This window comes from Lissotriton helveticus, chromosome 6 (genome assembly GCF_964261635.1).
Source record: "Lissotriton helveticus chromosome 6, aLisHel1.1, whole genome shotgun sequence".
Taxonomy (NCBI): Eukaryota; Metazoa; Chordata; class Amphibia; order Caudata; family Salamandridae; genus Lissotriton; species Lissotriton helveticus.
Genome location: NC_136067.1, coordinates 123,284,743 through 123,301,747, shown reverse-complemented (window position 1 = coordinate 123,301,747; position 17,005 = coordinate 123,284,743).

Here is a 17,005-nt window from a genome sequence, read left to right as displayed (position 1 = left end):
CCCTGCCTCGTCCCCTGCTCAAGGGAGAAAGGGTCTGATAATGAGCCATTTATGGCAATGCGTGCGGTAGGTGAGAGGTACAGGGCCATTACCAAGTTAGTGAATGTGTCCCCAAGATTAAAGACGGACATACAGCTCTTAAGGAAAAGCCAGGACACTCTGTCGAACGCCTTTTCTGCGTCGAGAGTAATAGCAACCGCGGGGTCTGCGAGCAGTCTGTCTTTTTCAATGACGTGACAGAGTAATCTTGTATTATCGTTAGACATGCGCTGTTTCATGAAGCCTACTTGCGACGTACTAATTAGTTTTGGTAGTTGCGAGTTTAGTCGTGTGGCTAGGATCTTTGCATATATCTTGCAGTCTAAGTTGATTAGGGAAATCGGCCTGTAGTTTTTGGTTAACAGTGGGTCCTTGCCTTCTTTAGGAATGACTATAATGGTGGCTTCACTCATCGATTTTGTTATTCCCTTCGTTACATTAAAGGACTTAAACAGTTTTAAGAGAGTCGGGCTCAGCGAGTTTGTTAGTACTTTGTAGAAACTGGCGGAGAAACCGTCAGGGCCAGGTGCCTTGTTACATTTAAGGGTTTTAATAGATGTTGTGACCTCTAGTAGGGTGATTGGAGAATTCAGAGTGGCTTTATCCGTGTCATTGAGTTTAGGTAGGCCTAATGAGTTTAGGTACCTATAACATTCTTCCGAGTCAAAGGTCAAATTATTTTTATACAGGTCTTGATAGAAAGATTTAAAGGTATGTAGGATTAGGGCCTGTTTTGTTTGGACGATATTGTTACTATCTTTGACTGAGGCTATATTGAATTGTTTTTGTTTGTGTTTTAAGTATGACGCCAAGACTTTTCCAGCTCTGTTACCTTCACATGTCCTAAGAGCCTTGAACTTGTTAACCCAGACCCCCGCTCTTTTGCTGAGTATCGAGTTGTATTCATATTTCAACTTAGTAAGTTCGTTTAAAATCATAGGATTTTGGAGATTTGCGATATGAGTGGCTTCTAGATTTTTAATGTTGACTTCTAGAGTGGTTAAATCCTTGTTTAGTTTTTTATTAGTATGAGCTCTAATTCCTATGATTACACCCCTCAGGGTGGCCTTAAGCGCCTCCCATACAGTTGCTATGTCCGAGTCATGGGTGTCGTTTAAGGTGAGGTAGTCTCGGACGGCATTCTCGATCTTTAGCTTGTTTTCTGGTTCAGAAAATATTTCGTCATTGAACCTCCATCTTTTAGGGGGGAGAATGGACCTGGAACCCACTAATTTGGTCTGAATGCTTGAGTGGTCAGAAATCAACTTAGGGGCAATGCTGGTTTCCTCTATGAGGTGTGTGAAGGGGCTATTGATGAGGATATAATCTATCCTTGAGTAGGAATTGTGAGGGGGTGAGTAAAATGTGTAATCGCGGCCGTCAGGGTGTTGGAGTCTCCATGAGTCGTGTAAGTTGAATCTGGAGCATAAGCGATGTAGACTAGTATGTGAGCGGGTCGGTTGGTAGGAACAGGTAGAGTGGCGGTCCGTTATAGGGTCAAGGGGCAAATTAAAGTCGCCTCCCACTATCAGTAATTCTCCCTGTGGTACACATTCTAGGGTCGGGGCCAATGATTCCCAGAATTCTGGGTCGTCAGTGTTGGGACCATAAATGTTCAAGACGTGGATATGGTCATCGTTTCTTTGTAGGTGAGCCATGATGAAGCGGCCATCCGCATCGTGAGTGTGCGATATTACAGAGATGTTCGATTTTTTAGCTATTAGGGTGAGGACTCCACGCTTTTTTCCACTTGCTGGCGAACAAAGAGTGTGTGAGAGCCAATGTTGACTTATCAATTCAGCGTCATCCTTCGATAATTTAGTCTCCTGCAAGAGGAGGATATCGCCCTTGGATTTTGACAGATATTCTAGAACTTTTCTCCTCTTGACTGGGTGATTGAGTCCTTTAACGTTAAAGGAGACAATGTTAAGGCCCTCCGTGGTAGACGAATTGTGAGTCATTGATAGCTAGGACGTCGCTCTTGATCAAGTGGTATAGCCGTGGCTATTAGGCTATAGGATATCAAGTGGATGACAAGTATGGGTGAACGATTTGTTCGCTTAGTATGGTTCTGTCTCGCGTGAGTTTCATCTGTAGTGGCTTTTGCAGGATTATCGTGTCTTGAAATCGTGTTTGATGTGCTACCGTGGTCAGTTATAAGGAATAGATTTATAGAGTGAAAAAATAGAGCGCACTGAGTGGCTATTGAGGCACCTAATAAGGTCTCAGTTAGCATTACTTCTAAGGCTAAAAAGGTGAGTGGAATCATCAACCATAAACATTGAACACATGCTGAAACAATCCAGAATTTTTTTCCCCATTCCCCCCCTGCCCTCCCCCCCTTCCTCCCTCCCCTCTGCTCTCCCCACCCCACCCCCCTCCCCCCTCCCCACTCAAAAGAACTTAGGAGCTGCGACAGCATTGCCGTCCATCTGCAACGCAGGAAGGTTTTAGAATGATAGATATAACAGGGAATAACATCAGTAACATCAAGTTCTTACTGCGCTTAAGGCGCTTTGTTAAGTAACAGTCAGGTTCAGCTAAGCATAATAAGCATGTACACAGAAATTTGTGATACAGTGAACCTTAGGGAGAACATAAAATTGACTGAGATAGTATATCTTATAAGCTTATTAGATAAAAGTAGGAGTTAAGAGGATGTAACTCCATGACTGTTCATTTGTATAAACTGTAAGGGATTAGTTTGTGAAAAACAGACGTGCTCTGAAACAAGGTAATCAGGAGAGGATTTTCTGCAGATAATGATCTTTCTCTCGAGTGATCTCTAAAGAACCATATGAGGTAATGATAGGCATAATACCATAAAACCTTTTGTTCCATTAATGGTTTATAAAACATATCTTAACACGTGTATTGAGCTGTAGTCTAGGAGCTATGTAACGTGATAGGAGGCTCAATGAATACGTCAGTTTACCATGAGTGGTCAAGGATTCGTATCTTGAGTGGTCGTACCTGATGGCGACAAACACCTCAGAACACAATGACACTTGAGACTAAGATGGAAGTGACTACAAGAAAATGATTTTGTCAAAAGGAAAGTATTAGCTTGTCTGTCCAATTCCAGGAGTAGAACCTGGACGCTGTGTTAATAAGACAGCACTTTGAGGTAGGAGAATAGAACGATGGGATCAGCCATGACCAGAGTCGGAGTTCACATTTTCTAGCGAGTTCGTCTTGCGTTTATTCGAGGGGTTGTTTGACAGTGGAGTCACCAATGAATTGCGCCAATGCATTTGGGCTCGTGAAGAATTTCGGTTTGCCTTGAATGGTGATTTTGAATTTTGCCGGGCCAGCGAAAGAGTATTGAATTCCTTTCGATCTTAGACTTTCTCTTTGGGCCAGGAAGCCTTTCCTGATTTCAAGCGTGTCTTTCGAGTAGTCCTGGGTGAAAATTATAGTGTGGCCCTCCCAAGTGATTTTATGGTTTCGCCGCGCGAACTGCAGTATAGCTTCTGTATGTTGATGCCTTAATGGTTTGCAGATCAGTGGGCGCGGACCTCTGTAGCCATGAGGGATATAGCTCGGCACCCTGTGGGCTCTGTCGAGTTCAAATTCGTGGTGGAAGGAAATCCCTGTTATTTTCGGGATCCAAGCTTCTAAAAAGTCCACACAGGAATTCGCGTCTTTCTCTGCATTTTCCGGGATTCCAAAAATGCGCACATTTCCCCTCCTGTTTCTGTTTTCCAACTCCGATACCTGGCGTCGGAGCTGGTCCGTTGACCCCTGAATTTGTCGCATGGATGCGGAGGCATTTTTGGTCTTATCTTCCAAGTCGCTAATCCTTTGCTCCGCTTCATCTATGCTTTTGTGGACCGAGCTCATGTCGGCTCTAATTGCAGTGAGCTCTAATTGCATGGCGTCAGTGTTGGATTTGGTTGATTTCGCTAGATCGTGTACTTCTGCCAGTTTTATCAGGATCACTTCTAGGGTACTGTTAACGTCTGCCTTTGCCTTGATGGGAGAATCTGACAGAGAGGGTGCCGGTTTTACCTTTTTTGCGTTCTTCTTCTCGTCTCTGTCCGCCATGTTGAGGAGTTTCGTTTCCGTACTGCCAGAAGGTCTGTGGGGTAATGGGGAATTGGCTGATGTTGCCGGTGGCTTCCCGAGAAGGGCTCAGTCTTTTGCGTTAGGGCTTTGGCTACCTGTTGCGTTGAAAGGTAGGCTAGAACATCTCAGGTTGGCACAGAGATTTTAACAGAGTTTAACAGAGCTTTTACACCAGGTTTGCGCTGATTATGACTCCTTTCACCAGAACAATTGTAGATATAGCAGTGTTGAAAAAAGGTAGGGCCATGCGCGTGCATGTGGTAGAATACAGTATTTCATAGATTTAGGCTTTAGAAGACAAGCTTCTCCATCAACCTTTCATATAATTCCTATAATCCTCAAATTTCGCGCCGAAAAATGACAAATTGTGCACATTCAGACACCATTTTTAGGTCAGGCGCTAGTGGTAATGATCACGATCATTTTACAGGCCAGCCGCTGATGTGGGAAGATATCCCCTTTCCTGTGGGGTTTTATTTTGAGGGTGGAGGGCAGCCACTTCGTTTTTGTAAGGTAAAAACGCTTCTTGATGGCATTGGAGCGTTATCTTTGGCAGCGCTCTAGGCGCGAGTAAGGTAGCAGGCGGCCATCTTAAAGTCAGGCGACCTGCCGGGCTCCAGGGCGGAAAATCAGAAGTATTCACTCTGGAGGATTACAAATGCTGCCGATAGTCAGCCGACGCTGTGCACATACATCTGGGCTCACCTCCTTGTTGTGCGCGCTTCCGCTGACCCCCTGGCGGATTCCGTCTTACGCCATGTGGTGGGTGTCTCTTAGCGCGCCGAACCTCCGCACATCTCTGCTCGTGAGTTGTCGGGTTCCGGTAAAGATGTTTCCGTTGGGTGTTGAGTGTTCAAAATTACACCGGGAGTGCTCCAGGCAGTCTGGAGGGAAAGCCTTCCACTCCCACTATCGTAGCGGTGTTATTTCGTCCTTTAGGGCTGAAGGTCCGCTCTCCTGCATTGCAGCGAACGAGCTAGGCGGCCATTTCCAACGCCGTCCAAGCCACGCCCCCCCGTAAATCATTAATTTTAATAAATTAAAAAAATTAAATATACTTTCAATATTTTAAAAATTAATAAAATAATACATTATCTAAATTCATTCAAAAAACGTTTAATAGAAAAATAAATAAAACTACTATTTAAAGTCCAAAAAAAACCGACAGTATTAAAAACATTGGATAGCGTAAGACGTAAAATTACTGTTGCCACTCCAGAAAATGCAAAAGTAGGGAAAACATTGGATAGCGTAGAGATAAAAATTACTATTCCCACTCCTGAGAGTGAAACAGTAGAGAAAACATTGGATAGCGTAGGGGTAAAAATTACTATTCCAACTCCGAAGAGTGAAACAGTAGGGAAAGCGTTGGATAACGTAGGGGTAAAAATTACTATTCCCACTCCAGAGAGTGCAACAGTAGGGAAAGCATTGGATAGCGGGTGGGTACAAATTACTAGTCCCACTCCAGTGAGTGCAACAGTAGGGAAAACGTTGGATAGCGTAAGAGTAAAAATTACTATTCCCACTCCAGAGAGTGCAACAGTAGGGAAAACGTTGGATAACGGGTGGGTAAAAATTACTATTCCCACTCCAGTGAGTGGAACAGTAAGGAAAGCGTTTGATAGCGTATGGGTAAAATTTACTATTCCCACTCCAGAGAGTGTAACAGTAGGGAAAGCGTTGGATAGCGGGTGGGTAAAAATTACTATTCCCACTCCATTGAGTGCAACAGTAGGGAAGGTGTTGGATAGCGTTGGGGAAAAATTACTATTCCAACTCCAGAGAGAGAAACAGTAGGGAAAGCGTTGGATAGCGGGTGGGTACAAATTACTAGTCCCACTCCAGTGAGTGCAACAGTAGGGAAGGCGTTGGATAGCGTAGGGGTAAAAATAATTATTCCAACTCCAGTGAGTGCAATAGTAGGGAAGGCGTTGGATAGCGTAGGGGTAAAAATTACTATTCTCACTCCAGAGAGTAAAACAGTAGGGAAAGCGCTGGATAGCGTAGGGGTAAAAATTACTATTCCCACTCCAGAGAGTGTAACAGTAGGGAAAGCGTTGGATAGCGGGTGGGTAAAAATTACTATTCCCACTCCATTGAGTGCAACAGTAGGGAAGGTGTTGGATAGCGTTGGGGAAAAATTACTATTCCAACTCCAGAGAGAGAAACAGTAGGGAAAGCGTTGGATAGCGTAGGGGTAAAAAATTACTATTCCCACTCCAGAGAGTGCAACAGTAGGAAAAGCGTTGGATAGCGTAGGGGTAAAAATTACTATTCCCATTCCAGAGAGTGCAACAGTAGGGAAAGCATTGGATAGCGTAGGGGTAAAAATTACTATTCCAACTCCAGAGAGTGCAAGAGTAGGGAAAGTGTTGGATAGCGTAGGGGTAAACATTACTATTCCAACTCCAGAGAGTGAAACAGTAGGGAAAGCGTTGGATAGCGTAGGGGTAGAAATTACTATTCCCATTCCAGAGAGTGCAACAATAGGGAAAGCATTGGATAGCGTAGGGGTAAAAATTACTATTCCAACTCCAGAGAGTGCAAGAGTAGGGAAAGCGTTGGATAGCGTAGGGGTAAAAATGACTATTCCCACTCCATAGAGTGCAAAAGTAGGGAAAGCGTTGGATAGCGTAGGCATAAAAATTACTATTCCAACTCCACAGAGTGCAACAGTAGGGAAAGCGTTGGATAGCGTAGGGGTAAAAATTACTATTCCAACTCCAGAGAGTGAAACAGTAGGGAAAGTGTTGGACAGCGTAAGGGTAAAAATACTATTCCCACTCCAGAGAGTGCAACATTAGGGAAAGCGTTGGATAGCGGGTGGGTAAGAATTACTATTCCAACTCCAGAGAGTCCAACAGTAGGGAAAGCATTGGATACCATAAAAATTAAATATAACATACTTATAAATGATTTTTTTATTTAAATGTATTAATATTTTTAATTTTAAATAACTAAACATCATTTAGAAATACCCATTAATAATAAAAAAAACACAATTAGAATTGAATAATTAATTAACAATAAATTAACAATTAATAACAATAAATGTTAATTAATAAATATTAGTTACTAAATAATAAATATTGAGCAATAAAATATTGTAAAAAACAAAAAAAAATATTCTTTATTAAAAATTGATTAGCAATTACAAAACATTAAACAATAACATTATTTGTATACCAAAAAAGACTTTTTATAAGACATTAATTATTAATTATTAAAAAATAATTTCCAATAAAAAATAAATAAATTACCAATTAAATAAATTACCAATTACAAACATTAATTACCAATTAAATAAACTAATTACAAATTAAATAAATTAATTACCAATTACAAACATTAATTACCAATTACAAACATTAATTACCAATTAAATAAATTAATTACCAATTACAATAATTAATTGCCAATTAATAATTAATTAAAAAAACATAAATTATGGGGGCGTGGCTACGAGCGCGGCAATGGCGGTCGCAGCTTCCTAGAGCTCCCGCTTGCCTGAGCCTTATCCGCCCATTTATCCTGTCCCCGAGCCTCTGCCACACTCCCTAAGCGAGGCGATTGCTGCGGGGAGCTCTGGTCATCCTCCGGTGCGGTCACTGGAGACGTCGGCGCCTTGACTGCTGCGGGGCGCTTGAAGACGGAGAGCGGCCTGGTGCGGCGCTGAAGCCGGGTCCTCAATTTTGGCGCCCCCCGCCCGGGAGACACCTGAGTGGCGCGGCGGCCTTGCCGCAGTCCTGGGCTGCTAACGCCCCTGCAAGACGAGCGGGGGCGGGTTCGTTCCCCCCCCGTGACCCGACTGCGGTGCCACTGCCTTGAGGGGGCGAGGGTCGCCCACAGCCTACGAGGGGCCTAGCGGACCCGGCGGAGCCGGGGCCTCAATTTTCGCGGCTCCCGCCCGGGGTTGGCTGGGTGCAGCTCCTGACCGTGGAGGACACCTGGCTGCTGCCTCTCTGCGTTGGAGGCTCACTTCACGGCGGGGTGTCGGTCGGCGGACCCTGTGGCGGGCGGAGAGTTGTGGACGCCCCCTCCTGGACCCCCAGACAACGCTGGCAGTGACAACTGGCCCCGGGTGGGCAGCAAGTGGACGGGCCCCATCGATCGCCCTGGGGCCACGAGTGGTGAGGGGGTGTTTCCCGGTGCCTGCTATACCTTGCCTGGACTGAGACGTGAAGGGGGACGCCGACTGCCCGCTTCTGGTGGAGGGTCGTGCCTGGTGGACGGAGTCCCCACTGGAGTGGAAGAAGAGCGTGGGGATCCCCATTGCCACGGCTGTGTCGATTGTTGGAGGCCCGTGGACAGGCGGCGATCATGACCCGAGGTGGGGGCGGCAGCCAATCTAAGCAACCGACCATCGACAAATACACGGGGCCAACTGGGGGACCGGGACCGTCGGGGGGGGGTCAGCATCCGCCGCCCCCCCCGGATAATACCGCGCTCATGGCCGCCATCACCCAATCCCGGGACACGCTGGACGCTAAAATTGGCGCGGTGGGCGCAGATGTTACCCTGATCCGCCAAGACCTGCGGAATGCGGTGGCGCGGATTACTGAGGCGGAGTCCAGAATATCTGTCGTGGAGGACGATGTTGGGTCCCTGAAGAAACGGCTGGCGGTGGTGGAATCGGTGCAGAAGAATCTGGCGCTGCGAGCTGAGGATGCTGAAGGTCGCGCCCGCCGCAACAACCTCCGATTTGTTGGTTTTCCGGAACGGTGCGAGAAGGGGGACATGGCGCAATTCCTTACCCAGTGGCTGCTGAGCTGGATGCCTCCGGAGGGCCTGTCCTCGTGCTTCATCATTGAGCGCGCCCATCGCGCCTTGACCCAACGGCCGCCGGAGGGTGAGCGGCCCAGGGCGGTGATCGCTCGGATACTGAACTACCACGATCGCGACGCTATCCTGAGGGAGGCGAGGTCCAAAGATGCCATCCTCTATGAAAATCACAAGATCATGGTGTTCCCCGACTATACCAGAATCGTACAGCAGAAACGTCAATCCTTCATGAATGCCAAGGCGAAGCTCCGCGGTCTGGGTCTCCAATACTCCCTGCTGTACCCGGCCCGTCTGAGAGTGATTTTCCAGTCCAAGACATTGTTTTTTGATACTCCGGAGGAGTTGTTTCGTTGGACGGATGAAACTGTGGCGCTGCGGCCGCATGACCAGCCGGGATTGAATCCTGGGTCCTCGAGGGGTTCCTCACCGGAACGCAGAGATCACCCTTCCAAGGGCAAGAGAAACCGGAGATCTAGATCGCGGAAGCGTTCGGCCTCTGCCGCTGGTGCGCCGGGAGGCCACAGACCCGAGGACTCTGACGTATCCGGGAAGTGACACTGCTGCCTTCAGGTACTCTGTGCTCCTGGCTGGGTAGCGTGGCTACTGTGACTGAGTGGAATGGGGGCAGTGGCCCGGCGCCTTGGACGCTTTCCTGATGCCTCGATGTCTTCTTGTTACTAAGTTTGTGAGATTGAGTGGGGTGGTGGGTACTGGCTCGGGTACAGCCGATTGGGGGCTGTCCCACTCCTACCTTGTAGGAGTTTGTTTTTGGGGGGGGGGGGGTAGTGAAGATGGGCCTGAGGGAGTTGGGATCCATTGGCATGGTAGGTCCTGTGCCCTCTGTTTTGGGCTCGGGATCGCCCATGCCGCGACAGATGCTTCATGGTTCTGTGAGGTGTAGGGGAGGGGGGTTGGGGGTGTGGGGAGTTGGAAGGGGACTGGCTTTAGCAGCCCCTACAGTTTTTGGGTGTTTGGGTGGCAAGGGGGGGATGCACATGCTTTTTATGAATATGCGACTGCTGTTGAGTGGTGGGTGGTGTGGACACGAGGGGCCCTCCTGGCGGACTCCATCAGACTATGGTTGATACTATGCACAGACTCCCTGTGGAGTCCCTAAGAGTTGTCACGTGGAATGTCAGGGGGTTGTTAGACAAGGTGAAACGGGGGGCGGTCTTGCGCTGGGGGAAGAGGGCCTCTGCCGATGTGCTTCTGCTTCAGGAGACTCATATGATGGGGTCGAAAGCACTCAGTTTGCAGCGATTGGGCTATCACCAGGTGTACCATGCCGGCTTTACCCGGGGGTCCAGAGGGGTGGCTGTGCTGATCCACCGCAGGGTGCACTTCGTACATGTGAAGACGTGGGCGGACCCGCAGGGTCGCTATTTGTTTGTAAGGGGCACGGTGGGTACAGAGCCCGTAATTCTTGGGAGTGTGTATGCCCCCCCCCCTGCAATGGGCCCTGGCTGAGAGGATTTTCCAAGTATGGGGGGATGTCCAAGAGTCCCTGGCGGTGGTTGGGGGTGACTGGAACGAGGCGATGGATGCTTGCATGGACCGCAGGGGGCGCCGAGGACCGGGAGGGCTAGACCCCCCTCTTCCCGTCTCCCCTCCCTCTACGAAGCTGCGAGCGATGTGTGATGCCCTGGGCTGGATGGATGCTTGGCGACATATGCACCCTACTGCACGTGAATATACGTTTGTGTCAGCGGTGCATGGTTCCTTTTCTCGCCTAGATTACTTGTTTGTTCCCCGAGTGTGCATGAGCAGAGTGCGTGCAGTGGAGATTTTGCCTAGGGGGCTGTCTGATCATTCCCCGGTTTCGCTCGACGTAGAACTTTTCAAGCCACGACAGCCCTTTCGATGGAGGATGTCCTCTTGGCATCTCCAGCAACCTGGCTATGTTAAGCACCTCCGGGAAGCTATTGATCACTACTGGCGGGAGAACCTGGTTGATGATATCGACGCGGCGGCTGCGGCACAAGTGGAGTCTTTGGAACGGCGGAGTCGTGGGGGGGGTGACGATACCGGGGTGCGACTGCTACTCCAAGCGCAACAATCCTACGCGTCAGTCCTGCTGGACGAGGCCAGACAGGCGTGGCTGGCCACACGGAGCAGGATTTGCCAGTGGGGTGACAAGTCGAGTTCTATGCTTTATAGACTCTGCCAATATAACATCAACCCTGTCACCCTGCCCGGTCTTCTGGCGGAAGATGGCACAGCCATTACTGACCCTGTCCGCCTAGCGGCGAGTTTTGCCGCCTACTTCGGAGCACAGTATGCCCCATGTGATAAGTTGACGGGTGAGGATGTTGCCAAGTTCATCGATGACCTACCTCCTAAAATGGTGTCGGATGATGTCAGGGAATCTCTGGATGCTCCTCTCACGGCGGAGGAACTTGGGGAGGCCCTGGGACAGCTCAATGCGGGTAAAGCCCCCGGGCCGAGCAGTTATCCCTGTGAATTTTATAAGAAATTCTACACGCAATTGGGACCCCATTTTCGGTGTGCCCTGGAAGCGGCACGTACTCGGGGCAGGCTACCGCCTGATTGGCGCCATGCTGAAATCGTGGTTTTTCCGAAGCCAGGTAAGCCCCCTGATAGTCACGACTCGTATCGCCCCATCTCGCTGCTCAATATAGAAGCCAAGATACTGGCTAAAGCCCTGGCGAATCGGTTGCTTCCTTACATAGTGGACCTGGTACACCCCGACCAAGCGGGCTTCATGCCCGGCAGGGCTACACGCCATAATATTCGGCGAGCGTGGGCTGCGATCGGGGCCATGGGAGCCATGGGTGAGCAGGCTGCTCTGTTGCTTGCAGACATTAATAAGGCGTTTGACTCGGTGAGCTGGACTTACCTGTTTGCGCTCCTACCCCGTCTCAACCTCGGCCCTGTTTTTCTATCCTATATTAAACTACTGTACACAGACATCACGGCCACTGTGCGTGTTGCAGGGGCTGTCTCGGAGACATTCCGTATTGGCCGGGGTACCCGACAGGGATGCCCTCTCTCCCCCTATCTTTTCGCCCTGGCTATGGAGCCGTTGGCCGCCTGGGTGCGTATAGATGCGCAACTCCGAGGATTTATGTGGCCCCAGGGCCTCTCCGATAGGATCGCGTTGTACGCGGATGACGTCCTTTTCTTCCTGACCGACCTGCGTCGCTCTGGGCCGCGGGTTTTGGAAATAATGCGGGTTTTTGGTGACGTATCCGGCTTATACCTCAACCTCAGCAAATCCACCTTGTGGGTCCTGGGTGGTGGTGCAGTATCGGACCCCTGGACGCTGGACCTGCAAGTGGCCACTGGAGGCCTGCAGTACCTAGGGGTGTTCCTGTCTGAATCCGCGACCCTCGCGTGGGAACGCTCGGTGCTGCCGGTATGGGAGCGGGTGCAGACCGACGTTAAAACATGGTCCCGGATGCCTCTTAACATCTTTGGCCGGTCCGCCATCTTTAAGATGGTGGCGCTTCCACGCCTTTTATACCAATTGCAAAATTATCCCCACTCGGTGCCGGCTTCCTGGTTTCGGCGAGTGAACTCGGTCCTGGGGCAATTCCTGTGGGCCGGGGGTTCGGCCAGGGTGGCGTTACGCACGTGCTTCCTCTCTACATACTGTGGGGGACTCGCCACCTCGGACCTTCTGTCCTACTACCAGGCAGCTCATCTCCTCGTCCTTAATGACTGGTGGTATGGTGATAGAGGCGACCCGGCATATGCATTAGAGCGTGCACTTATGGGCGATAATACCCTCCATATGCTTCTCTACTCCGCCCGGCTGCGTCGGGGCTTGCCTAGTGTTACGAAGACAGTCTTCCTTGTTTGGCGTCAGGCATTGCGACGCATGGGCTGGTGGGGTAGGCTGACGGCGGAAACGCCGCTGTGGCGTAATGGCAGGTTGCCAGCCCTGGCCTCCTTGCCGGGTTTTGGTGGCTGGGATGCAATCGGGATATCGTCGCTGGGTGATGTGCTGTCTGGTGCTGCTCTTAAGTCGTTCCAGGTCCTAAGTGAGGAGTTCCACTTGCCGCGGACTCAGTTCTTCCGTTACCTACAGCTGCGGCATGCACTCACACCGTACATTGCCAACCTGGAGTCGCTCCCCGACTTTAGCCCCATTGAGGCGAAGCTGTTCATGGGGGAGCTTGGGGAAAAAAAGGTGTCCCGCATTTACCAGACTATGGTCACCCACTGCGCCTCCGACCGAGCTGATGTCGGGTCACTGGACGAAGATGACTGGCGAGAGGCCCTGGAATCCCCGCGTGGGACGGCGATCGCGATGAGGCTCAGGTTCATCCAATTTAAGGTCCTCCACAGGGCCTACTTTACGCGTGAACGCCTCTGGAAGGCTGGACTGATTGCATCGCCGGAATGCTTGCGTTGTGGTGCGGAGGTTGGCTCGCTGCTCCATACCCTGTGGCTGTGTCCTAGGCTTGCTGGCTTTTGGAGAGGTGTGTGGAGCTGTTTGTCTGAAGTGTTAGGATGGGACTTGCCCCGAACACATCGCTTAGGTTTGCTTCATATTCTCGAGGGGGTGGGAGGGAATCGCTATAAGCGCCACCTACTGCTGTTGGGGTTGGTACTGGCCAAGAGAGACCTAGCGCGGGCGTGGAAGGATGAACGGGCTCCCCCCCTGTGTGTTTGGAGGGCGGGTCTGGACTTTTGCATGGGCCTGGAGCGCCCTATCTTTGGAGCGCGTGGGTGCCCCCGCAAACACTTTCGGATTTGGAAAAGATGGGCTGAGTATAGAGGCTTGCCGCTTGACCCCCCCTTTGACCCTGAGGAAGAACTCTGAGCTTCCCCCTTAGTGTAGGCCTGTGTCTGGTGCCGGACCGACCACTCCATACGTCTTTACAGCTGTTTCTTCTTCGCATGTGCATGGGGTTAGGGAGGGATTGCGGGGTGGGATTGGTTGAGGGCGGTTGGGTGTTGGGGATGGGAATGGGTGGGAGTGGGTTGCTTAAAAGCGATTGCAATATGTTTGACTCAGATTCCAATCCTGTTTTATGTGATGTCTTCATCTGCGTGGTGGTTTCTCCTGACTGTGGGGTACCACATTCATTGCCTTGCTTGATTATTCAATAAAATCTGTTGTGAAAAAAAAAACATAAATTATCAATACCAATAAATAAAAATAATTCATTTCTTAATTACACTTAAAATACTTCCCACCCAATTCCCCTATAAACCCACTACCTGCTACAGAACTTAAACGCAAAAATTAATTTATAATTCCTTAAAAATAATAATTACTTTAGTATAATTAAATTACTTCCCACCCTATTCCCCTATAAACCCACAACCCGCTCTGGTACTAAAACATAAAATTGACTTAAAAATAACATTATAAATATATGAAAATAGTTCACATATAATTTAAAACAAGTAAAATACTTAACAAAAAACATATAACACATACATATTAAATACATATTAAAATACATAACAATAGTACAAATATTGATATTAGTAACATCGAAATTAGTAACATCGATATATTTGATATCGATATTACTGAATTCGATATTACTTACATCGATATAAAAAAATTTGATATTACTTACCTGAGTGTCGATATTCTGTCCAAAGATGTTCTTGACCTAGATACTCTTTACCTTCGATATTTCTAACTTGTTAATTCTGTAGGTCGATACTTACAACTCGATATTTTGACTGTTTACCGGGACCCACCTAACATAATAAATATTAGTAACAAGCATCTATTTATACCTTTTTTCCTACCATGCTTCTCTTCTTTTCACTAAAGACAACACTCTGAGTACTGAGCACGTGTGTGTCTAGTGCACACCTCTGAAGTTCAGTGTTCATATAAAAAAAGAACTGCTTTAAAATGTAATATTATTATTATTATTATTATTAACACGTATTATTGTTTGGATGAATGGTGTGTGAATCACATAGTTGCCAAGGTTTCAGATTGCTTATGTGTGACATTTTCATAATTTCGGTGTAATTATGAGCGACAGTCAACGACAAGTGACATTTTCTCGTGAGCAAAATCAAGCAATGAAGACGAGGTAAACATATAAATATCAAATTTTATACCCATTTGAGCAACAAAAAACTCTAGGAAGATCATAAAACTGCTACAAAACACCATAAATTGAAGGGCACAGTGGGACCCAATTCTACTTAACAGGATGTGAGAGGCCCCAGCGCGGATGACAGGCATCTTTGCAATCTGCAGGATGCAGAAGCACAGCTAAGGACTTTTTTTCCAACTCCATAGAGTGCAAAAGTAGGGAAAGCGTTGGATAGCGTAGGCATAAAAATTACTATTCCAACTCCACAGAGTGCAACAGTAGGGAAAGCGTTGGATAGCGTAGGGGTAAAAATTACTATTCCAACTCCAGAGAGTGAAACAGTAGGGAAAGTGTTGGACAGCGTAAGGGTAAAAATACTATTCCCACTCCAGAGAGTGCAACAGTAGGGAAAGCGTTGGATAGCGGGTGGGTAAGAATTACTATTCCAACTCCAGAGAGTCCAACAGTAGGGAAAGCATTGGATACCATAAAAATTAAATATAACATACTTATAAATGATTTTTTTATTTAAATTTATTAATATTTTTAATTTTAAATAACTAAACATCATTTAGAAATACCCATTAACAATAAAAAAAACATAATTAGAATTGAATAATTAATTAACAATAAATTAACAATTAATAACAATAAATGTTAATTAATAAATATTAGTTACTAAATAATAAATATTGAGCAATAAAATATTGTAAAAAACAAAAAAAATATTCTTTATTAAAAATTGATTAGCAATTACAAAACATTAAACAATAACATTATTTGTATACCAAAAAAGACTTTTTATAAGACATTAATTATTAATTATTAAAAAATAATTTCCAATAAAAAATAAATAAATTACCAATTAAATAAATTACCAATTACAAACATTAATTACCAATTAAATAAACTAATTACAAATTAAATAAATTAATTACCAATTACAAACATTAATTACCAATTACAAACATTAATTACCAATTAAATAAATTAATTACCAATTACAATAATTAATTGCCAATTAATAATTAATTAAAAAACATAAATTATCAATACCAATAAATAAAAATAATTCATTTCTTAATTACACTTAAAATACTTCCCACCCAATTCCCCTATAAACCCACTACCTGCTACAGAACTTAAACGCAAAAATTAATTTATAATTCCTTAAAAATAATAATTACTTTAGTATAATTAAATCACTTCCCACCCTATTCCCCTATAAACCCACAACCCGCTCCGGTACTAAAACATAAAATTGACTTAAAAATAACATTATAAATATATGAAAATAGTTCACATATAATTTAAAACAAGTAAAATACTTAACAAAAAACATATAACACATACATATTAAATACATATTAAAATACATAACAATAGTACAAATATTGATATTAGTAACATCGAAATTAGTAACATCGATATATTTGATATCGATATTACTGAATTCGATATTACTTACATCGATATAAAAAAATTCGATATTACTTACCTGAGTGTCGATATTCTGTCCAAAGATGTTCTTGACCTAGATACTCTTTACCTTCGATATTTCTAACTTGTTAATTCTGTAGGTCGATACTTACAACTCGATATTTTGACTGTTTACCGGGACCCACCTAACATAATAAATATTAGTAACAAGCATCTATTTATACCTTTTTTCCTACCATGCTTCTCTTCTTTTCACTAAAGACAACACTCTGAGTACTGAGCACGTGTGTGTCTAGTGCACACCTCTGAAGTTCAGTGTTCATATAAAAAAAGAACTGCTTTAAAATGTAATATTATTATTATGATTAACACGTATTATTGTTTGGATGAATGGTGTGTGAATCACATAGTTGCCAAGGTTTCAGATTGCTTATGTGTGACATTTTCATAATTTCGGTGTAATTATGAGCGACAGTCAACGACAAGTGACATTTTCTCGTGAGCAAAATCAAGCAATGAAGACGAGGTAAACATATAAATATCAAATTTTATACCCATTTGAGCAACAAAAAACTCTAGGAAGATCATAAAACTGCTACAAAACACCATAAATTGAAGGGCACAGTGGGACCCAA